Here is a 24,872-nt window from a genome sequence, read left to right as displayed (position 1 = left end):
CAAGTTATGGCTGACCAGGGACCATTAGAGTCTCTGTTTCCTTCTAACTGTGCACACCTGAACATGTACAACTCATGCATTTGATTCCAGGAGTGAGAACATTGGGCAGTTCATTCTGGACTGAAGTTTTTTTTTCACATGAGGCTCCCTTGTCCCTGGAGAAGCCATTCTCTGGGGCTACAGAATCTTCTAGTGTAACTAAAATTAAATTTTTTACCTGCATAACTTCTAATAATTCTATTGTCTTAGTATTTCTGTGTTGAACATGCAAGCTGAAATTGTAGAATTTCTAATAAAGCTAAATAATTGGTGGCATGGATTACAATAGCAACCACAAACATAAGGTTTGAAAATGACCTGAGCTTCTGGGTACAATAGGAGGCTTCAAGAATGCCTGTACATGCCCCACTGTGCGGATTCTGTTACAGTTCTATGTGATTAATCCCTGTGGATCAGGCTATTGAGTCTATTATTGAATTATTGAGTCATTAATGTGTCTAATTCTGTGTCTAATTTATTAGTCAACGATATTGTGTCTATCTTGCATATCTTGACAGATATGTCTATCTGGCATATCGTTCACAGCAGAAAGGCACTTCTGCAAGGTGGTAAAGGTGCAAGGGAAGGAGGGAAGACAGAAAGGAGGGCATGAAGAGTGAGTGAAAGGGCATGAAGTCTGTGAGAAGGTGAAGAGAGTGTATTGTTGCTCTTATGATGCACCAGAGAGGGGCTGCCTCTTTGGACGGGGTGGGGAGAACAACTAGGTATGTATTCTCTGGGAACTGGTAGAGGAGTTTAGGTTCTCTCCCAATTGAGTATCTTTATTTTTTAAATTGAGGCATAATTTATATAAAACATTGTATTTTTTCAGGCATACAATATAAAGATTCACTATTTGCATATTTCATTAAATGATAATTCTCTAAACTAGTTAACATCTGTTATCCTAGAGTTTTAATTCTTTTTTCTTTTGATGAAGACTTCATGATTGATTACTTTTTAGCAACTTTTAAAAATGTTATTTTATTTATCTGATTGTTTTTGGGACATACCCAGTGGTGCTTCAGGAGTTACTCCTGGCCTTTGCTCAGGAATTACTCTTGGTAGGCTTATGGAATTATATGGGATGGCATGGATCAAACCTGAGATGGATCAAACTTGGGTTGGATAATTAGGCAAACATCCTATCCACTTCCAGCCTCTATTTTCACCAACCTTTAAATGTGAAATATAGTTAAGCATATATAATAATAAATAATAATAGTAACCATGTTGTACATTGCATTATCCCTGGCCTACTAATTTTTTATAGATGAAAGTTTGTGTGTGTGAGTAGTATATATATATATATAGTATATATATATATATATAGTATGTTGCTTTGATATTCTCTTGACTGATATTTTGTTTGTGTGGTATTCTGTAATATTATTCTATATTGTAACAAATGGTGGGTTTCACGTCTTTTTATGGTTTGAATGATATTTTAATTGAATATATATAGACAACATTTTTACTATCTACTCACCCAGCCACATATGCAGTGCTGTTCTACAACCATTTCAAACAATACTGAAATGTGATGGGTATTAAGAGTTAATATTAATAAAGAAAACAGATAGGTTGAGCAGTTTATGGAATCTTTCAGCCCCAAATGCTGACTCCTGGAGTTGAAAGTTTGGGGGTCCTGCTCTTTCTCCCAGAAGAATCTTTCCCTGAGAAAGTCTATTACCAAGATATATCTTTGTCCTGATATATATGTACTAAGACCCTATTGATTATAAAAAGTCTAGCCCAGATAGATTAAGACAGGCATTTACCAAAGAATGTTGTTCTTCTTCTAATGAAAACTAGTTCTAGGAAATAAATATTATATGGGGAAAATAGTTGAGTCTCTCAGTCTGTGAGTTTATGAATCCCTTGACTCCACTCTTTTATTTATTTTTTTTGGGGGGGGGGAAGCAGCAATTCTCAGGGGTTACTTCTGGCTCTGCACTCAGGAATCATTCATAGCAGGCTTGTGGAACCATATGAGATGCTGGGCATTAAATCTGGTTAGGCCATGTGCAAGGTAAATGCTCTTCTGTGTATTACTTTGGCTCAGATCTTATTTCTGTCTCTTCTTAATTCTCAATGAGTCTCCACTTTAGATTTGTTCACCCAGAGCTAGCCTCTGGCAGAAATGGACTTGGAGATGCAGATATCTTTCCTAGAGAACTAAAGCCAAACAAAACACTCAATGTGCAGAGCAGAGGCTCTGTGGATAGGGTAGGCTGCCAAGAGCTCCCTTCTGAGCTACAGAGCCAGGAGTATGGTAAACTACTAGGACACACAGAAAATCTGGGAGATACTAATGCTTATCATACTTTATATGGCACTGCAACAATGGGTCTTCATGCTACTTTTAGTATATCTCTAATATCACAGCATAGAAGTGGGCATTTCCAAAAACACTGGGAAATACTAGTGCTGTTGCCACTGAGAGAACTTGACTGAATGCTGATGAATGAAAGACAACTTTCTGTCACAGGTCACAGTGGACAGAGATATCCAACATCTCTGGCCTTATGCAAAGAGGTTACCTAATGACTACCATGTTTGGGTCCAGATGTCATGGGTTATTTGAGGCCCAGGGTCAGGGATTTCAGGCCTTCACACAAGTACCAGGTCTGACATCGCTGAACCCAGATAAAGAAGGAACAGAGAAGAAATCAAATGTGAAATGATTGTGTTAGAGCTAGCCAGGGTTCTTCTCAGGATTTAAGGTACCACAAAGCCTCACTCTACCCTGAGGGATTGAGGTATGGATATGGTGGGCAAACAAGAAAGAGTCTGGCAGGCTCTCCTGTCTGATATGTGCATTCTTTTCTTTCCTGAATCTACTCTGGAGGTGCATGTATGAGCCTGGGCTTTTACCCTTCTAACCACATCCATCTACTCATTCAGGTGGCCACAATACAGGAGCCAAATGTACCCGCCCCAAATCTTTACTGAAGTGACAGGAAGTCTCAGATGTTTGACAAACAGAAGAAAATCTTCTAACCTGGCTTGGAGTAAAGTAGTCAGGGATGTTCCTTTGCTCGGTCAATTGGAGACTGGAAACGTCGAATCATAACATGTAGCCATAATATTCTGAAACAGGTTCTTATGTTCTGTGGGGGCAAGAACCATCATGGGTGGGTTATATTATTGGGGTAAGAGCTGCAGATAGTGCCAATAATAGTGTGTGTAGCAGTTGATGCCCTGGATGAACAGAGAGAAAGAGAAAAGCAGGAACTGACAGCTAGAGTCCGAGGACTGGAACAAAGTTGATAAGAGTTCTGTTTGTTGCAAATTTAACTGCAAACAAAAATGGGAATCTTCATCTCTAGGAATTCTCTGACACATTGAGAATAGATGGAAGAAAGAATGAGGGGTGGTCAAAAAGGGGGAAAATAAATGTACAACTCAGGAATGTTTTTTTTTTTGTGGTTTTTTTTTGGGTCACACCCGGCAGTGCTCAGGGGTTATTCCTGGCTCCAGGCTCAGAATTGCTCCTGGCAGGCACGGGGGGACCATATGGGATGCCGGGATTCGAAACCGATGACCTCCTGCATGAAAGGCAAACGCTTTAACCCCCATGCTATCTCGTCCGGCCCCTCAGGAATGTTTTAATCCTAGAGAGTAGAGCCTGCATGAAGACCAGATACTCATGTTTTATTAGGGGGAAAAAGCTGTGAAGGAGGCATAGGCGTCTCAAGAAGATAAACTCTGTCCCAGAGGAAGTGCATACCTTTATCCACAAGGCCTTTGTTTGGGTCTGTGAGTAGAGATGAAAAGCCTTGGGATGATTTCCCCTCTTCCATCTCCTGCTTCTCTCTAGGTTTAAGTCAACCCATGCATTGTATTAGTAACATCTCCTCTCAGAGTCTGCATATAGCAGAAGGAGCTGGTGTCTCCAAAGGAGTGACCCACTAGGTGATTGTAAGCAGTGGAACTGATGAGTGGGTAAGTGGCTAACTGAGGGAGCAAGAGGGGGAAGACTGACAGAAAGACTGACAGAAAAGAAGAGTCTGCAAGACTTTGAGGAAGAGGCTGGGAAATGAGTTGATATATGTTACAGCATCATGGATGGAGAAATATGAGTCTATTTCTTTGCCAGAGAGATTTAAACCAGATCTGAGTTTGACCTCTTGAGTAAATCCTTGAGTAAATTTTCAGACTCAGTTTTTTTTATTGACAGTGAAATACCACGGACCATTACCATTAACCCTTAAAGCAGGACCAAGAGCCTTGGGTGATTCAAGTTTGAATAATGGTGGTTCACTTACATGTGGTTGAAGACAAATGATTTCTAATTAGTGCCGAATAATGATTAAACAAAAATTTAAGAAGGGCATGAAAGTAACAGTGCCAGAAAATCAATGGATAATAGAAAACCTGACATTCTGATTATTCAAGGTTGATTTTTGGCTGGCTTTGACTTCTTGTAGACAGGAAAAGGTATTGATATTTAGGCAAAGGGAAAATTGTATAATATAGAAATATTTTACAGAAATGAGAAAGTAATAAAGTCAGAAATCATGGTGCAGTTCTGTGACTTTCCATCCAGTAGTTCTGACTCTATTGCCTCCCCTTCTACCTTCTGCAACTGTCCTGCTCCTGCCTCTTGTCTGACAGCAAAATCTACCATATCTTCCTCTTCAGCCAACTCGACAAGAAGACATGAGGTCAGCTTCATGGTGAACCACTTTTACTTAATAAATACACATAAGATACATGTTCATCAAGAGTTTATGTCATTGGTAAAGCACTGGATCAACAAGTTACTAGGAATTAAGACAAATGCATTTGTGGATGTTCAACTACACAGTGGTTTAGAATTCTTGCCTTTCCTATTCCTGAAGTGTCAAATGTTCTTCAGAAGCATTCTGTGAATAGAAAGTGCCAGCATAATTGTCACTCCATAAAGGTGTCCCTTGACATTGCTGGGATAGACAAGCCTGTTTTATTGGTTCACCCATCTGAAGTTTGGACCACTGTATTTTCTAGTTCAGCTTATAATGAGCCTCAATATTGTAAAGCAAAACTTGGAATCTTGGAAAAAAAAAACCCCAAAAAACAAACAAAAAAATCCCTGACTCTTCCAGCCCAAAATTTCTGGTAGTGTCAGTTTCTTTCTAATAGTAATACCATTTATTTTTTCTTCTTTTATCTCTGTTTTGACATCTGATGACATCTAACTTCACACTCAGTGTTCATTGTATACTAAGCACTAATTATTTGTTATGTTAGGAACCAGAGAATCAAATGCCACTTTTTGCATTAATTGGGAGTTGTTTAACTCCCAGGAAAGTTGTTAGGTATGAGATTTTATTCCTTGTTTGTCCATTAACAGACATTTATTTAGAGTATGTTCTGTGGCAGGTGGATAATTGCATTTCAGCAGAAAGATGCCTTCCTAACCTCAATTCCCACAGATCATAGGACCATATAGTTTACATGTGGCAGGTTAGTACTACAAGAAAGGCTAAGAGAAATGAAAAGCTGACATGCTGAGGTTCTTCTTGGAAGAAAGCTCCCTAAAATACTATTTGGGCTGAGTTGTAAAGTCTGAGTGGGACATATTTGGTGACAAAGTGGGGCCCATTGGTGGCAGGTTTATTTATTTATTTATTTATTTATTTATTTATTTATTTATTTATTGGTTTTTGAGTCACACCTGGCAGTGCTCAGGGGTTCCTCCTGGCTCTATGCTCAGAAATCACTCCTGACAGTCTCGGGGGACCATATGGGATGCCAGGATTAGAACCACTCTCCTTCTGCATGCAAGGCAAACACCCTACCTCCATGCTATCTCTCCAGCCCAGGTTTCCATATTTAGAGGGTCCCTGGACTAAGAGGAATGGCCTGGGAAGAAATTGAGGCCAGATAGACTGAGATTTAGGATAGATAGATCTAGGATTATTCTATTAGATCTTAGAGGAATTCATTCCATTAGAGGAAGGGGGTCACTCTGAAGGCAGCAGTGGCTGGTGGATGGAATGAAGAATGGGAACCAATAGGAGAGCAATAGATGTCAGTGATCACAGTTTGCAGCGGATCCAAGGGCATTTGTGATGTACATCAGAGGAAGTGTGTTGGTTTCATACACAGTAGATGTTCCCTGAGACGATCGAGGTAGAAGCATCAAGGAGTCTCATATCTACCCATACTGTCATCGAGGCAACTTTCCTGTATAGATATCTGGCCTACTACTATTTCTGCAGACTCCAGGAAAGTAAGCTTTATGCATGTAAAATGTGTTTTTCATACCTTAAATTTTGGGTTTCCTTTCTCCCCTGATTTTATAACATCATGATTTATCAAGTAAAATTAGTTTTCTTAATACTTGCTGTTCTTCTTGCATAGTACCTTATTTTATGAAACACGATGGTATGAGTTGGAAAATAGTAACTACTGCTGGGAGTTAGGAGATTTCATGGAATTTCCCAGGAGTTATCATGAACTTTAGAAAAGTTCACTTGAACAGAAATGTCAAAGAGTAAGTAACTACCACTGACTGAGAGACAAGGAAGTGTTTGGTGAACCTACACAGTAGGCAGCACACTAAGTGTTAAGTGCACCCTCCCTCCTGATGGTGTTAAAAATTTTGATGTTGGAAGTAGCTTGTGGATGGTTCAAAGAAAGAAACTGAGGTCTGCACAGTACAACCTTATGTCTCTGGACAGTACAACAGGACATCTCTGCCTTGAGTGTGATTTTTTTTTCTAATTCTGAGAGAGAAACCTGTGAAAATAGCTTTCACTCTATTTTTGCAGAACATGTATAACTATAGAACTAGAAACCTTCACATTTTCTTATTTGTTATTTGTACAAGTCATAGAATTCTGATCCCCTACCCATTGGAAAAGTTTAAGCAACAGGTGTCAGTATGTATGAGGTAACCATCATTTGGGGATTTCCTTGACTAAGGTCCTACACTGCAGATCACAACCAAATGAATTCTGCAGGACAAGATCCCATACTTAGGTTGTCTCTCTCAGTTTTGGGAAGTGGTCTGTGATGATGATACTAGGAGAGACAGTTCATGCAACTGATGTGTAAAATATTCTTTGAGTTAAGCAGACTGTCTCCTTTTATGATATTCATGGGCTTAGACTCTCAAAATCAGATTTTCTTCTGTCACTGGTCCAGCTGGGCTGGTGGAATGGCAATGGGCTATAACATGATGCTTTGCAGAACACAATAAACCCCCAATCTTCATATGTAAATCAATTGATAAGCATTGGCAACTTGAAACTTTGAAAAAACTTGGTAAGTACCTGGAAGTTGAAGGTTGGCACCATTAAGAACACAAAGACACAATATAGATTGGGAGTGTCTAGTAAAAATTCATCCATGAAAACTGGTGGGATGCAAGGAACCCAGATTGGTCACATGGGCTCAAGATGCTGATGCCGTCTACCTTTAATGGCTATATGCATTGGTGTCCCTTTTGATCTGGGTCTGAAAAGGTCTTGCCTGATATATCTGTCCAGAGAAAGCTAGTTACCTTTGTTAACTGCTATTATGCTAGTTAAAGAGCCTTCTGTTTAGTCACTTGGCAACTTAAGTCAAATTTATGGGTCCCAGAACCTAGGATTAGCTCAGTGGCAGAGTTTCACATGGGTGAGGGACTGAATTCAGTTATTAATAATAAAATTTGTGTTTCTCAGGATGAGTAAAGCCTGGACACTTCTCTCTGATGTGTGAAGGTCTAGTACTGCCAGAGAGTCTCAAGCCCTGTCCACTGGACAACCCTGCCTTAGAAGAAGCAGAAACAATTCTTTGCTTCTGTGCTCAAGAGCTCAAGTCCACTGGATAGGTCACTGTTTCCTCTCCAGATAGCTTGATAGAGCCAAGGTCCTCATAGTTCTTACAAGTTTGAAACAGTTCAATTTCAGACTGCTTCCTGGACCCTGGTAGCAGGGTTCTTCATGGGTTCTTTTTGAACAGTCTTAGCAGACTCAGGACATTTGCTGGTTCTTTCTGGTGCATGTGAATGTGTGTAGAGACCACCCAAGCCAACTTTCTTTTCTTTCTTTTCTCTCTCTTCCTCTTTCTTTCTTTCTTTCTTTCTTTCTTTCTTTCTTTCTTTCTTTCTTTCTTTCTTTCTTTCTTTCTTTCTTTCTTTCTTTCTTCTTTCTTTCTTTCTTTCTTTCTTTCTTTCTTCTTTCTTTTCTTTCTTTCTTTCTTTTTATTTCTTTCTTTCTTTCTTTCTTTCTTTCTTCCTTTCTTTCTTTCTTTCTTTCTTTCTTTCTTTCTTTCTTTCTTTCTTTTTCGCTCTCTTTCTTCTATCTTCTGTCTTTCTTTCTTTCTTTCTCCCCTTCTTTCCTTTCTTCCCTCCCTCCCTTCCATTCTTCCTTCCTTCCTCCCTCCCTTCCCTTCTTTCCTTTCTTCCCTCCCTCCCTTCCCTTCTTTCCTTTCTTCCTCCCTCCCTCCCTCCCTCCCTCCCTCCCTCCCTTCCTTCCTTCCTTCCTTCCTTCCTTCCTTCCTTCCTTCCTTCCTTCCTTCCTTCCTTCCTTCCTTCCTTCCTTCCTTCCTCCCGTCCTCCCTCTCTCCCTTCCTCCCTTCCTCCCTTCCTCCCTTCCTTCCTTCCTTCCTTCCTTCCTTCCTTCCTTCCTTCCTTCCTTCCTTCCTTCCTTCCTCCCTTCCTCCCTTCCTCCCGTCCTCCCTCCCTCCCTCCCTCCCTCCCTCCCTCCCTCCCTTCCTTCCTTCCTTCCTTCCTTCCTTCCTTCCTTCCTTCCTTCCTTCCTTCCTTCCTTCCTTCCTTCCTTCCTTCCTCCCGTCCTCCCTCTCTCCCTTCCTCCCTTCCTCCCTTCCTCCCTTCCTCCCTTCCTTCCTTCCTTCCTTCCTTCCTTCCTTCCTTCCTTCCTTCCTCCCTTCCTCCCTTCCTCCCGTCCTCCCTCCTCCCTCCCTCCCTCCCTCCCTCCCTCCCTCCCTCCCTCCCTTCCTTCCTTCCTTCCTTCCTTCCTTCCTTCCTTCCTTCCTTCCTTCCTTCCTTCCTCCCTCCCTCCCTCTCTCTCTCCCTCCCTTTTTTTCTCTTTCTTTCTTTCTTTCTTTTTTTTTTTTTTGGCAAATAATAGATGACTTTGGGCAGGTCTGTGAACTTGGGGTATATGTATTGTGAACACAGTCTTTATCAGATGAGCTCTGTCTTGAGGCTTCTGACTTAAGACCAATTGCCCTTTTCTTGTAAGCACTATCTGCCTCTAGGGAGAAGTGAAAACTTGAATGAGTCAGAGGGAAGCAAATGAGCCTTATTTCCGTGGAGAAATGAGGGATGCTTGGAGGGTTATCTTGGATTCCGAGCAAAGAGATCTTTGATTCATCATTTCATTACTTTGGACAACTAGGGAGTGGCTGACAGTCCTACCCTGAGAGGTGTTTTCTATAATTCCAGTACCATTAGGGGGAGAGTTCATTTCCTTGTGGTTCAGGGTCTAGCCCACAGTCAGTAAAGAAACCCCTTCTGGAAGGATGTTGTAATGGAATAGATTATGCATCTTAAAATGTGATTGCAAAATCAATAAGCCAATAACAGTGGTTAAATTTTTGCTTTTCAGAACTGCTTGCAAAGCTGAGTGGTTGTGTGGCTCAGAGCTGGAGGATTGGGTGAAGACTGAGTTGAGATTTCTACTCTTTACTTCTAAGTGTCCTGCCACTTTCTCTGAAGGAAAAGCAATTTTTAAAAGTCTATTTTGCTATTAGATGTTAGAGATAAAATATAAGAAATGATTTTTAAGCATTCTGATAACTGTAGTACATTAAGACTTAAAAACCTTGTTTTTGAGGGAACTAAGAATTGGCATCACCAAGTGACATATGCAGTCTACCAGTTTTCTATGTTATAAAGAAATCCAGGCCTAAACTCAGTGGCTTAAAAAACAACCACTAACAACAACGAAACAAAAACTAAACAAAAAAACCTAACCACTATTTGTTTAGTCTGTTTCTTTGGATATTTCTTCTGATCTTTCACCTCGGTGTGTTAAACTAATCTTAGTGGGACCTTCTCCAGTGGTCCACGGTAAAGTGTGGGTTGATTGGGGATCTGTTGGTCCTGAGTGACCTCATTTTCAATCGACTTTTGGTTGAGTGATAGAGATAACAATTATCTTCCCTCCTTCAATTGTGTTTCCCAGCATGCTCCTGTGTCAGTGGCAGATTTCTGAAAGCAATAATGGCCTCCTCTTGGTTAAGATTCAGACTGGTCATAGTGTCACTTCTGCTACATCCTATTGGTCAAAAAACACTAGGCTGCCCCAGAATGAAGGATTTGTGGGAAGAAGGGAGGTCACCTTTGGTGTTTTGCTTTTTGAGTCACATCTGGCAGTGTGCTAACGGTCAGATGGTTTTAGAGATTGAACCAGAATCTCCAGCATGCAAAGCTGTAAAATAAAAAAATCCACAAGTTGTGAGACTGCCCCAGGCACCAAATTTCTAAACCCCATGCAGTCAGGTCTGAAGAACCAGGGTAGAGGTAAAGAAATAATACCAAGCCAATCAGGAAAGGATAATCATGGCGTCTGTGGCCTTTGCCTTGTGCTTTCTCTGCCTCAGCAAACAGCCAGAACTCCTTTCTTTATTCAAATCAGTTCCCAATACCAGGAGAGGGAAGCTCAAGAGAGAGAAATAAAAGTACTATTCAGTGGGATTTACATATCAAAGGAAGAGGCTTAGGGAAGGACAAAGTTGGGGGGAACACCTTTGTTTAGGATTGTTAGCTAAGTTTCATCTTACACAAAGCAGGTGCTTGAGTTTATTTAGCTATCTCTCTTGCCTGATGGTCATTTGTGTAATTGCACAAAGGAAACAGACTATGGACACATAGGAAACAGACTCTGAGTACTTGCCTCAACAGTGTACCTGGAACTGGGGACCAGTCAAGACTTTTCTAACACTGTGTTTGCTATGCAGTTTTGGTGAATGAGCCTCCACTTTTATTTTTATTTGTTTTCGTTTATCTAAAAACTAATAGTCAACTAGTTAGGTCTCTTTTTATCTATTTAAATTTTTTTTTACAGATATAGACAATTCTTTTGTTTACAATACCATAGAATTTCAAAGAATAGCTTCACAGCTCTGTGTGTATAGTGTATATGAGTCACTGTGCTTACTAACTTAGTTTTGAAGTCATTGCTTAGTCTCTACTTTTAAAGTAGAGATTTATATACCTGGAATATACCTGGAATGGGGAGTTGGGGGGCAGTGATGGTTGATGGTGATCTGGCACTTGGTGATGAGTGGAGAGTTTGTTTTTAATGACTTGAGTATGTGAAGTTTTTTACCACAGTGCTGAGTCTTTGACTGTGAATCTGTGGGTGCCCAAGCAAAAGGCTTCTGTTTATGTTTCTGTCCTGAACTGCACCAAGTGCCCATATCCTCGATGTCTTAGTATTCGTCATCCTCATTTTGTTGTGCTGGGGGCATGTATGGATATTCCATCAGAAGTGGTACATTGTTTTGGAAGTCAGGGTGTTTAATAAGAGCGAATATGGTAGAATATATTTCTGTTTGGAAGACTCACAGCTGATATTTACTTCCATCTTTCTAAATAATATGCTGGCATTAATATTTCTTATGTATCACTATCTTCCATTTCATTCAATTGGTAATATTTAAAATTGATACATAAGAAATATTAATCTTAGGGTCTGTCTTTATTCCAGTACCATGCTGTTTTGATGGTTATTGCATTGTAGTACAAATTAAAGTTGGGGAAAGTGATGCCTCCCATCTTCTTTTTCCTCAGGGTTGTTTTAGCTATTCCTGGGCATTTATTGTTCCAAATAAATTTAGAGTGTTTGATCTACTTCTTTGAAGAATGCCATGGGTATCCTTAGAGAAATTGCTTTAATCTGTACAATGTTTTGGGGAATATTGCCATTTTAATGATGTTAAGCCCCCCCAATCAATGAACAGAGTACATGTCATCATTTTTTGTGTCCTTTTTTATTTCTTGAAGCAATGTTTTATAATTTCCTTTTTATAAGTCCTTTGCTTTTTTAGTTAAGTTGACTCTGAGATATTTGAATTTCTGTAGTGTTTGCTATTGTGAATGGGATTTAGCTTTTTAGTACCTATTTCTTCTCTATCATTATTTGTATATAAAAAGCCCATTAATATGTGTGGTTTAATTTTGTAGCCTGCCACTTTGCTTTGTAAATCTATTGTTTCTAGGAGGTTTTGATATAATATTTTAGGATTTTCCAAGTATAGTATCATGCCATCTGCAAGCAGTAATTACTTGACTTCTACCTTTCTTATCTGGATGCTCTTGATATTTTTTCTCACCTAATTGTTATGGCAAGTACCTCCAGTACTATGTTGAATAGGAATGGCAAGAGAGGTCAACCTTGCCTTGTGCCAGATTTTACAGAAAAGGCTTTCCATCTTTCTCCATAGAGTATAATATTTTCCATGGGCTTGTGGTAAATGGCATTGATGATATTGAAAAAAATTAATTCCATTTCCTTCTCGTTGAGAGCTTTTTTATTTTTTTAATCATGAATGGGTGTTAGACCTTATAAAATGCTTTCTCTGCATCTACTTTTATTACCATGTAGTATATAACTGTCTTTTTGTTGATGTGGTGTGTTATGTTGATTGACTTGGTAATGTTGTACCATCTTTACATCTCTGGAATAAATCTTGTTGGTCATGTTGTATGACTTTCTTGATGAGGCATTGGATCCTATTTGTTAGGATTTTGTTGAGGATCTTTGTATCTGTGTTCATCAGAGATATTGATATGTAGTTCTTTTTTTTTTTTTTTTTTTTTTTTTGGTAGCATTTCTGTCTGCTTTTGGGATCAGGGCGATGTTAGCTTTGTAAAAACAATTTGGTGGTGTTTCTGTTTTTTCAACTTCATGGAAGAGCCAGAAAAGGATTAGTAGTAGGTCGCCTTGGAAGGTTTGAAAGAATTCATTAGTGAACCCATTTGGGTCTGGACTTTTGTTTTGGGGAGACTTTTGATTATCATTTATTTTCCTCAATAGTCTGTTCATATCTGCTAGATCATCTTTTTTCAACTTTGGGAGATTATAAGAGTCCAAGAATTTTTCCATTTCTTCCAGGTTCTCATGTTTGTGGCACAGAATTTCTTAAAAGTAGTCTATGATTACCCTTTGCATTTATGTAGTATTTTTAGTAATCTTCCCCTTTTAATTTCTAACTCAATTTATTATGATTCTCTTTCACCCTTTCTTTCTGAGTTTTGCTAGTGATTTATTGATCTGTTTATTTTTTTCAAAGAACCAAGTCTTGCTTTTATTGATCTTTCAAATTGTTTTTTTGTTTTCTCATTATTTGATTTCTGCTCTAAACTTTATTATTTCCTTTTGTCTTACTATTTTTGGTTCCTTTTGTTGATCATGTTCCTATTTCATAATCTGTGTCCCAAAGTTCTATGAAAAAGGCAGGACCCCCTATTTAAAATATAATAAATAAAAAAAAAGAAACAAAAGGAAAAAGGGTGTGTGTGTGTGGCAAGTTTTTTTCTTTTTTTCTTTTTTTGCATAAATGCAGCAAAAGTTGGAGGAAAATAGAAAGGAAAAACCTTTGGCCTAAAAACAGGAAGACCCTACCCATGAAACATCCTGCCATAAGACCAACTAGAGGCTTCAGGCATACTAAGTTGTCTAACACCAATGTCTTTGTGGTCCCAGTAAATGTTGTTCTCAGCCGCAGTTGTTGCAGTCAGGTTTCTGTAATTAGAGATCTTGGGTTTTGAACAGATATTATGTCAAAGTTGGGGCACCACAGAGCATCTTCTAATTTCATCTCAATGTTAGGTGGCAATGCTTGCCCTGAAAGCAAGTTGTTGCTGTTTCCAAGTCGTCAGGATGTCATATAAATCCACTCTGGAGCAAGTTGGTGTCAGGACAGCATTAGGGCCTTCCTTGGTAGAATTCCAGTTCCTGGTGTTGGTGCAAATAACCATTCCAGTTCCACAGATGGGATCTAAGTTGACCATGTAGATTTATTATGTTTTGTCTTCTGTTTTTCCACACCTCATTTCTTTTCTTTTTCTGGTTCTATTTATTTTCACTATTATAATACTGATTTCTAAGAACTTTTGGTACATGTGTTACCTTTTCATAGTATTGCTTTTATTCTTAGCCTAAATACATTTCTGACTAGAAGTTTTTCTCCAGAAACTGGAGGAAAATGAGAGGAAGGAGTAAGATCTTTTTGGTGTGATTTGAGAGTAGGACTTTAATACAAAATATGAAGCGGAATCTGCACACGCCACAAAATTGTAAACCCATATAAATAAAAATACAAATATAAGACTAAAATATTTTCTCCCTTTTTCACTGTTTGTTTTTTCCTTTTTTGTTTTGTGTTTGAGTCATACTGGCGGAATTTACTCCTGCCTTTGTGCTCAGGGTCCTTTCCTGGTGCTACTTATGCAAGACAAGTGCCCTACCTACTGTACTATTCTCAAATTTAACTATTTTCTATAATGAGAGATAACTTCAAATGTTTAGTGACTGCTGAGTACCAGTTCACTGGTCAGAATAAAGCTCTCTCAAAAATTTTGTAGTCTGCTCATCACTCACGGGTATTTTATATTGGAAAATACTAGTAAAATGAAAATATATCAGGAAATTTCCTCTGGCACCTTATGAATGGTCTCTTTTCTTCCATCTTCTAACTTGAGGTGAATCTGGAAGCAAAGGTTGTACTGTTTGGAGTGCAGATTTCCCTTTATCCCCTTCTTTCTTCTGTACCTCCACTATTCTTGCATTTCCTAATCTGGAAATTTCTTGCTGAATTTTCCCAGAAACATCCAATGTCCTGCTTTCTGTGCAAAGGTGACTCACTGGCTTTCAGAAGTGCTGGGGAGGAGGGGGCAGAGGACATGAGCTCCCAGCGTCATTATCCTTTGGCTAGTACTAAGTACTAAGATTTTTTCCCCTAGGTCTGTACAATTTAAATCTATTGTCCTGACACACTTAATAATTTTGTATTTAACAATTCTTTATGTCGTAATGCTAATTGAGATAAAAAAAATTGTAACCCTCTCCCAGCTTTCTTCTAGCCCTCAGTGTCTAGACTTGCTACCCTGGTCCCCACAAATTCTTTGGTCAGCCCAACATACTTCATTTCTAACACTGCCACTACTCATCTTGGGTTTTCCCCATAATTAACTTCCTTTATGCTTTACTTTGATTCCTCTAAAGTGTTGTAATTTTGTGTCTGCTGCTAAATTATCTCGTTTTCTTGGTTTTAATGGATTAATGTACAGTTGACCTCTGAAAAATACATTAAAACTATAAACATTTACTTACAAGTACTTTAAAAAATAAATATGCTGGTTATGTTATTAAAGCTTTGTAAATAAAAATATTTAAAAGCAGCACATGGGAAAATCAATAAAATGAAAGTTCTTTGGCTACATTAAAATATGTATGGTCCTCCCTATTCAAAGATTTTGCATTCATGGATTCAACCAGCTAATAGTTGTTACATGAGGAATCCAACAGAGAGAGGCCTGACTATAAAGAATTTGAGCATCCTTGAGTTTAGGTGTTTTCAGGGAATGAGTATCCTGAAATTAATCTTTTGCAGATACTGAGATAATTGTGGTTAAATTTTTTGGGAAATTGAAGTTATTCATGAATTTTAACTGGGGAAATTGGCAGCCCTAACCCCTCTTTCTCATCTTGTTTAAAGGCTCACTGGATCAAAGATTACATTTCAGTGGAGTATTGTGAGAGAAAACTAATAGTAGGTATGAGTAGTCTTCAAAATCTACCTACAGGCCTAGAGAAGACTGGGAGGAAATGTGTGATACTCAGGGAGAAAAAAATTGTCACTGTGTCTAGATCAAATATTTCGCAGCCAGTTCTAGCGGTTCAGAGGTTTACTGAATATGCACATACTGTGGTGCAGTGTTGCTGGCTTCCTACGCTCCCAGTACACAAGGTGTTTTTGGATCTTTCCTTTGGTGCCTTGTGTTGAGCTGCTTATGGGATAAGATAGAGGTTAGTGTTCTATTGAGTTTTGGGTATGGGGTAGGTTAGGCACTTACGGTCACACAGGAGGAGAGCTGTGCATATTAAGGGGTGCAATTGAAGCTCTGTGAAGGAGAAAGTGCGAAGAAAGCTCATAGAAGCTTTGTTAGAAGGCAAGTTCTCCTTTATCTTACCCCTAATGTCTAGAAACACCCAGAGGACCTCATCTTTCATACAGCAGCATTGGATGAGCCCATCAGGGCCAGTTTGGGTTCATAGGCTTCTGGAAACTTAATGGGAATTTTCTTTCATTGGTCAAATTTGCATAAGATATGGTAAAAACCTGTTGGTGGATCTGTGTATCTCTCCCCACTGTCTAATAAAGGAGAATTCAGTGCAAGGCCCATCTTTCTCTGCCCCATCAGACTCAGTGTGAATCCATTTAATTCACCTCAGTTAACTTCCTAAACATCTCTGCAGAGTTTGCTCAATTGGTTTTCTATGTTGCATAGCAAGTAAGTAGGAACTTGTTACCTTTATTAGCTTAAAGTTTTGTGACTTAGAAGTTCAGAAGGCATGTCTGGGTTGTTACTTAGAGTATCATAAAAGGAAGCTAGGAAATAAAATGCTTGGTCTGATTGAGTTTTCTTTTGTAGACTCTAGGAGACAATATGCTTTTTTGATTATTTTATTCTTTTATTTATTTTTAAAGATTTTTTTTTTATACAGCAAGGCCTGGACTGGGACACTCTATTTTAGGTCCATGAAAAAGACATCAACAGGACTGAGCATTCTCTCTCTCTCTTTTTTAAATTCTGTATTCTTTTTTTATTAATATCTTTATTTGAACACTTTGATTACAAATATTATTGTAGTTGGGTTTCAGTCATGTAAGAACACCCCCCTTCACCGGTGCAACATTCCCATCACCAATGTCCCAAATCTCCCTCCTCCCCACCCATCCCCACCTGTACTCTAGACAGGCTTTCCACTTTCCTCATTCATTCACGTTCATTCACATTGTTATAATAGTTCTCAGTGTAGTTATTTTTCTAACTGCACTAATCACTCTTTGTGTGTAAAAATTATATGTACTTAGGTGTGCAATGTGATGATTTGGTATCTGTATACTTATAAAATAATCACCATTATCCAGTTATTTGACACATTTATTACTTTGTATGCTTACCAATTGTGTGTGGTTAGATTTTATTAAAGTTTAATCCCTAAGCAAATTCCAAGTATACAATATGGCATAGTTAGCTACAGATATCATGCTTTATATTACATCCCCATGATTTATTCATCTTCATAACTTAAAAGTTTTACATGTTCAATATCTCCTGGTTTTCTTCATCTCTCTGGGTTTGGCAGCTACCCTTCTCCCTGATAATGTGTCTTTGTTTTAAGATCTCATGTATAGTGAGATTTTGTACTATGAGTTTTTCTGTGTTGGCTTATCTCTCGAATTTTGTTATTACTGTGACAAGATTTTCTCCTTTCTTATGATGTAAAATTATTTTATTGTATAGATAAATATTTGATGCAACACTTTTTTGGGGGGTCTGGGAGGGACCTTCCAAGCAATGGTCAGGGATTCCTCAGGACAGTCCCAGTAATATTTAGTCATAGAGTCAGAAGATTCAATGGTAGGGTCTAAAAATGCAGTGCTGCTCAAGCTGTGCCATCAAATTATTCAGTTGATTGTTTTCATATAAGGATATTGTAAATAGTAGTGCAATTAACATATTAGTGTAGTTTTTAAAATAATTTCATGCACCCTGATTTATAAAACTGTTCATATATGATTCTATGCATAAGACATTCCAGCACTACATCCTTCTCTAGAGGGTCAGCTCCCTTCCACCATTGTCCAAATGTCCAAGTATATAAGCCGTTTTTGGTACGAGGAGATCTTTCTTTTTCTGTCCCTCTCCTTCTGACTACTTCATTCAGTATGAAACTCTACACATCCATTCATATAGTAGCAAACTGAATTTTTCAAATTTTTCTTAAAGCTGAATAATATATACATATATGTATAATACTTTCTTTTTTTCTTTTCTTTTCTTTTCTTTTTTTTTTTTTTTTTTTTTGGTTTTTGGGCCACACCTGGTGACACTTAGGGGTTACTCTTGTCTATTCTCTCAGAAATCACTCCTGGCTTGGGAGACCATATGGGATGCTGAGGGATCGAACTGTGGTCCGTCCTAGGTTAGTGCATGTAAGGCAAATGCCCTACTGCTCCGCCCCCAAAGCTGAGTAATATTAAAAAAAATCTGAGTGATATTTCACTGTGTATATGTACTATAGGTGTTTTTTACCTGGCTATCTGTTCCAGGACACTTGAGTTGTTCCCAGATTTTGGCTATCATAATAGGATTGCAATGAACATGAGAATGCAAGTAGTTTTGTTGATTAGACTTTTTGTGCCATTTGGATAAATGATAAGTTCAATTGCTAGGTCACATGGGAGCTCAATTTCTAGTTTTTTAATTTTTATTTCTTTTTCTTTGTGTTTTGTTTTTGAGCCACACACACCAGGTGGTGCTCAGGTTGCTCCTGGCTATGTACTCAGAAATCACTACTAGCAGGCTCAGGGGAAGCTAGAAATGGGATCAAACCTGGGTCAGACACATGCAAAGCAAACCCCCTACTTGTTGTGCTATTGCTCTGGTCCCTTTTACCTTTTCTTTTTTTCTTCCTAGTTTTTTTTAAAGTGTCAATATTGTTTCACAAAAAGGGTGGTTCGGTTAGCATTCCCACTAACACTGAATATCAAGGATGTTTTTTGTTATTTATGGCAGACTTTATTTTTAGTGTACCCATATTTTTATTTTAATCATATTTTGCTCAAATATACAGTGGACTCTGTATGAACATTTAACATAATGTGCATGTAGCTCTACCTTTTATGTCCCACTGTTTTTGTTTTTCTTTAGCATTTTTAAAAAAATATTCCTTTATGTTCCACTGTTTTAATCTAAGATACTTTTGTTTATTTTTCTGGGTGGGTGTTGACACATCCAGTAGTGTTCCACAGCTGTTCCTGACTCAGTGTGCTCAAGAATAAACCCTGTCAGTGGTGCTCAGGGGTCATAAGTGGTGCTGGGAATTCAAACTAGGGCTGACAATATTCTAGGCAAATTTATTACAAATTATACTATATGATCCTCAAGGTACTTTTTTAAATTTAAAACTTTATTTAAATAAACACTGTGATTCAGACAGCTGAGTGGAAGAGAATATTTGTAATTCAACACAGCAGATAAAGGGTTGACATCTAGGATGTACAAAATATTCAAAAAGGCTAATCCCCCCAAAACATAAAAATCCCATCTAAAAATGGGGAGAGGAAGTGAACAGACACTTCTCTGAGAAAAACCTATAGATACCCAACAGGCACAAGAAGAAATGTTCACCATCACTTATCATTAAAGAAATCAAAATCAAAACAACAATGAGATATTATACAAGTGAGGGCGGCACATATCAAGAATATTGGGAATAGTCTCTGTTGTTGGGAATGTGGTGAGAAAGGAACTCTACTCCATTGCTGGTGGGAATGTGCCTGGTCCAACCCCTATGGAAAGCAGTATGGAGGGTTCTCAATAAACTAAAAATCATTCTGCCATATAACCCTGCAATCCTACTCTTGGCTATCTATCCCCAGGTCAGAAAAACATTGATATAAAAGGATATAAACACACTATTTATTGTAGCTCTCAGTACAATAGCTAAGACTAGGAATCAATCTATATGTCTAACAACAGATGAGTGGATCATGAAAATGTGGTACATATATAAAATTGAATACTATATAGCTGTAGGGAATGATATCATGCAATTTGCAGTAACATTGATGGAACTGGATATATTATTTTAATAAAGTAAGCCATAATAATAATAAATATAGAATGATATCACTTATATGTGGTATTTCAAATAACTACATGGAGAAATGGAGTTGTCAAGAACACTCTAGGCCCCAGAATATAGTGAGGAGAAGGAAAGAAATTGAATGGAGAAGGACAAATGTAAATATGAAAGGAAGGGGGACAGGAGTCAAGGGAGCTCAGGTGCTTTGAAGGTGTTAAGAAAGGACAGAAAACTAAATATCCAAGCCAGAGTCAACAAAAATGAAATCATGAGACCCAAACTTTAACAATCAAAACTTAAAATGGGTCTGCTCTCATGGCAGGCTGGAGGTGGGGAAAGGGTGTCATAGGGATCACTCTGGGAATACTGGTGGAGAGAGGTTGACACAGGTGGTGGGATTGGTCCTGATACAGTATATGTCTGAAACCCAACGATGAAGAAATTTGTAAATCACAATGATTTCAATAAAAAACAAAAACAAAAAAATACTGTGATTCACAGAGTTATTCATAAAACTGTCATTTCAGGTATTCAGTTTCTAGTGCTAATCCTACCACCAGAGTGATCTTTCCTCCATCAATGTTCCAAGTTATCCTCCCCCTGCCCTTACCTCTCTCCTTAGCAAGCACAAAATAATTTGCTTTATACTGCTTGCTGCAGCATATATCTCATAATGGTATTACTGAAGTTATTGTCTGAGGATTTGCTGAGCTGTTAGATGCTTGTTGAGCTTTTCGTGCTATTGTTTTCACTAATTGAGCTTAGAGGACTTCTACACAACTTTGCCATCTAATTTTCTGTGTTCCTACTGGACTGTCAGTATTATGAACTTTGGAGATGTTCCAGCTGTGTCGGGTGCTCCCACAGCTGTATCATTAGGACAATTAAGCTGCATTGTATTTCAGGCTGACCAGGTTTGATGTAACTTTAGCTTCTCTCTGAAATCTGTCACAGGGCCAAGCCAGAGAGATTCCAATGGAAGAGCGTGTGGGTGGATGGGACACTGGACCCTCCAACAGAGCAGGGAAGCTTCAGTAATTTGGACTCAGAAACTGGGTCTACTAGGTTTGGCAGAGTGGCTGAGTCTCTGCGAAATCAGTCACTGGTAGACATATTTTCGATGTCCTATTTTCATTTCCTGTAGATCAGTATCCAGAAGTGGGATAACAGATCATATGTAGTGTAACTTTTATTTTTAAGGAATTTCCATACTATTTTCCATAAGTCCAAATCAATTTTACATCTCCGTTAACAGTGTACAAAAGTTCCCTTCTTCTATACCTGGTTAACAATTGGTTAACAATTTTTATTCCTTTTCTTTTGATGGGGGCATGCTAAAAGTTTCAATATCATTTTGATTTCTATTTCTCTGATGATTAATTTTGTTGAACTCCTTTTTATAAGCCTATAACCACTTGAATTTTTTTCTTTCGAGAAGAGTCACTTAAGCCTTAGCAGCTTTGCTTTTTCTAAACATCTATTTTAATGACAAAATTTTTTTGCTGGTGAGACTCTATTTTTGGGCTAGAGGACTAAGGTTCTCTAATCCTTGGTGATGTCACATTGTCTCCTCTATCTTCATAGTAAAGGTGCTTTATATCTGTCTCTGACTTCTTTTTTACCACCAGCTGGACAAAATCAATTTTTGTTTTGAGGTCACACCCTGCTTTGCTCAGGGATTACTCCTGGTCCTGTGCTCAGAAATCATTCCTGTTCTCAGATTCAGGTTATAGCATTTCAGACTTGAAACCAGCTCTGCTACAAAATATAACTTGAGTATGAAGTTATATGTGCCCATAATCCCATAGTCACAGTATTGGGCTTATGCAGTGTATGGACACAGTTTTTGTATACAGTATGTGAACAGTGGGCTTGGAAGCCTTGGGCCATGTGAAATTCAGCCACATGTTGTAAGAATGAGGGGAAGGATTAGATCTTGTATTTTCATGGCCTGGGGCATGGGGCAGACATGCATTGTTTGCATATTAGTAATATCAGTAGAGCTGTGTTCTGTGCTCAAGACCATCACAAATGGCCTAGTTGGAATTGACTGATGGCTTCAGTGTTGAATAATGACTCTACTTGACAGCTTCTTTAGACCTGTGTGGATAGACTTGACCCTAGCTGGGAGAGTGGTGATTGGTGACTGGTATCCATCAGGTACATTCAATGGGCCGCTAAGTCATTCATTGTCTGACTTCTAAGTGCTTTTCAGCTTATTTGTTCACACACACACTTGCTGGTGCATGCCTCTATGGCATGTTTACTTTCTGCTTAGTTCATGTAGTTATAAATGGTCTTATTTGGGGAGCTTTGATCTGGACTATGATAGGTGGAATAATAAGGATATGAGTGCAAGTGAGTACATGAAAGGAAAAGAAAATTAATTAAACAACCATATACAGTTATATACTGACTACGGTGGTCCTTGTGCTACTGACAGTGTCTCACTCTATTGATGAGTCCCTCTTAAATAAATAAAAACCCAAGACTCAGAGAATGCAGACCATTTGCCCAGGACCACACAAGGGCTAAACCATGAAAAATAATACTCTCCCTCTAACTGTACTATTACAGTAATAATAATAGTATTATGTACTAAGTACTGAGGCTTTAAATCTGGGGAGGGGTGTTGTGACAGATCAAGAGAAAGCCTTTCCCAGGGTCTCTTGCAGCATCTTGCCAGCAAAGTCATTTCCATAATGGCCACTGTCTTTCAGACAAGGAACATGTGGCCTGGATGTGGAGATAAACCCGAGGAAACTGAGAGTGGAAGGGTCAGAGATTGGCAGCTCTTGGGTTGGAACCCTAATCTCTTTTTCAATCCCTGGTGTCTTGTGAAATAAACATGATTAACTTTAGGAGCTGGTTTCTGAAGCTTTGTGGTGAGCTGCAGTTCTGAGCAGTCTGTGGCTAGCTCATTTGATCAGAGGTGATGATTTCCTCCCTTTGCCTCTGTGTCCAGGGCAGATAAAATGGAGGGAGGGCTGCAATGCTTAATTAACCCTGTAATTCTTGCAAGGGCTAGTTAGCATATAGATGAGGTGAATCTTCAAGTCTGGCTCTGGAGATGTTTCATGTGTGTGTGTGTGTGTGTGTGTGTGTGTGTGTGTGTGTGTGTGTGTGGGCAATATGAATGTCAGGACCACATTATATTGTGCTGTCCTGCCCTAGAGGGGCCAGAGCACTGCTCAGTGATGGTGACATCACAGAAAATGGGGTTGGGGGCTTGCAGATACAGAAGTTTCAGTGCTAGAGTCTATTACCAGGTCTGCTCAAGTTTGATGATTTGGGCCTGATTTTAGCATTCAGGACCTCTTGGTTGGCTCTAGCTTACTTTAGCTGAATAGCAGCTTAGGAGAAGAAATTTTTGTTCATTTTGACTTTGGTTACACCTGGACTATGCTCAGGGCTTTCTCTTGACTCTGCTACTTTAGAGATTTCTCCCAGAGGCCTTGGGAGACTATAAGACATATTGGGGAGTTGTCAGTCTTGGGCAAGGCAAAGGCGCTACCTGCTGTTTTAGTGTTTAGTTTTTAAAAAATTTCATCATCAGTGTGGGCCTAAATATCTAAGACATTATATAGTATTAACACTGCAAAGTTGCCTTCAGTTGGTATTTTATTTTATTATTTTTGTTTTGGGGCTAGACAGTGGGGTACTCAGGGCTTACTCCTGGCTCTGCACTTATGGATAATTCTGATGGGGCTTTAGAAACTATAGACAGTATTGGGGTGCAAACCTGGGTGGACCTCATGCAAGGCAAGCACCTTACTTTCTGCACTATCTCTCTGGCTATGTGAGAGATTTTATGTACACACATTACTTTTTCTCAAGGACAATATTCACAGTTGTATGACAATTGAATATTTATATATTTTTAAGAACCTACCAAACTGTTTTTCTTTTTCTTTTAAATTTTTTGGCCATATCCAGTTGTCCTTAGGGCTTATGCCTAGTTTGGTACTCAGGATTCACTCCTGGTGATGCTTGAGGGAAATCATATGATGTTCCAGAATGAAACTCAAGTCAGTTGCATGCAAAACATGTGCCTTATTCACTGTACTATTCATCTGGAAACTGTTATCCTAAAAAGATGTTTTGTTTGATATTCCTAAGAACTTGAAGAGTGACTGTAGTTTATGTGTAAGTTTTCCAGTATTTATTTTGTCACTAGTTTTAATTTTAGCCATTTAAATAAGTCCATAACTATATCTCATCATGCTTTTCATTTGCATTTTCTTAGTAATAAAATGATAAGATCATCATCTTATCATAATAAAACAATGATTGTTTTGTCTGGTGGTTATTTCCCATCTGTGTATTGATCACAGTGAAATTTCAGGATCCTTTATTCCCTTATCTTTAGACTAAATAATTTACAAGTAGCTGAGTTTTGATCATTCTTTACATATCTAGATATGGGTTCTTTTTCAGATATGTACTTTGCAAACATAAAAGTCCAATTTGTAACTTGTCTCTTCATGTTATTTATGTGATTCGACACAGAAAAATGTTTTAACTATTAATATAGTCTAGCTTACCAATTTTTCCTTTCATAGATTATATTTTTGTGTCAAGTGTAAGAATTCATTGCCTAACTATATCTGGAAGATTTTCTCTTTCTGAAACAAATAGAAAAAAGTCAAAAACAGTTTTGAAAAACAAAAACACTTTAAAAATCCATGTCATTCTATAATTAAGTCTATGCTCAATTTGAAATTATTTTTATAAATCAAGATTTTGTTTATGTTGCTTTTTAAATTTTTTTATTATGAAACTGTGATTTATGAAGTTCTTCATAATAGTTATTTCTGTATTAAATGTATTCTGTATTAAATGTCCCAACACCAAACCCACCACCAATATAATCCTCACCAATGTCCCGAGTTTCCCACCCACCAACCCAACCCATTCCCTTGCAGGCACAAATTTACTTCACTTTGTTAGAATACAGATGCAAATTGAATTATCAAAACTTAGATCAGTAAGAGTCAATTTGTGGTA

Source organism: Suncus etruscus, chromosome 2 (genome assembly GCF_024139225.1).
Source record: "Suncus etruscus isolate mSunEtr1 chromosome 2, mSunEtr1.pri.cur, whole genome shotgun sequence".
Lineage (NCBI taxonomy): Eukaryota > Metazoa > Chordata > Mammalia > Eulipotyphla > Soricidae > Suncus > Suncus etruscus.
Note: the sequence above shows the minus strand (reverse complement) of the source record.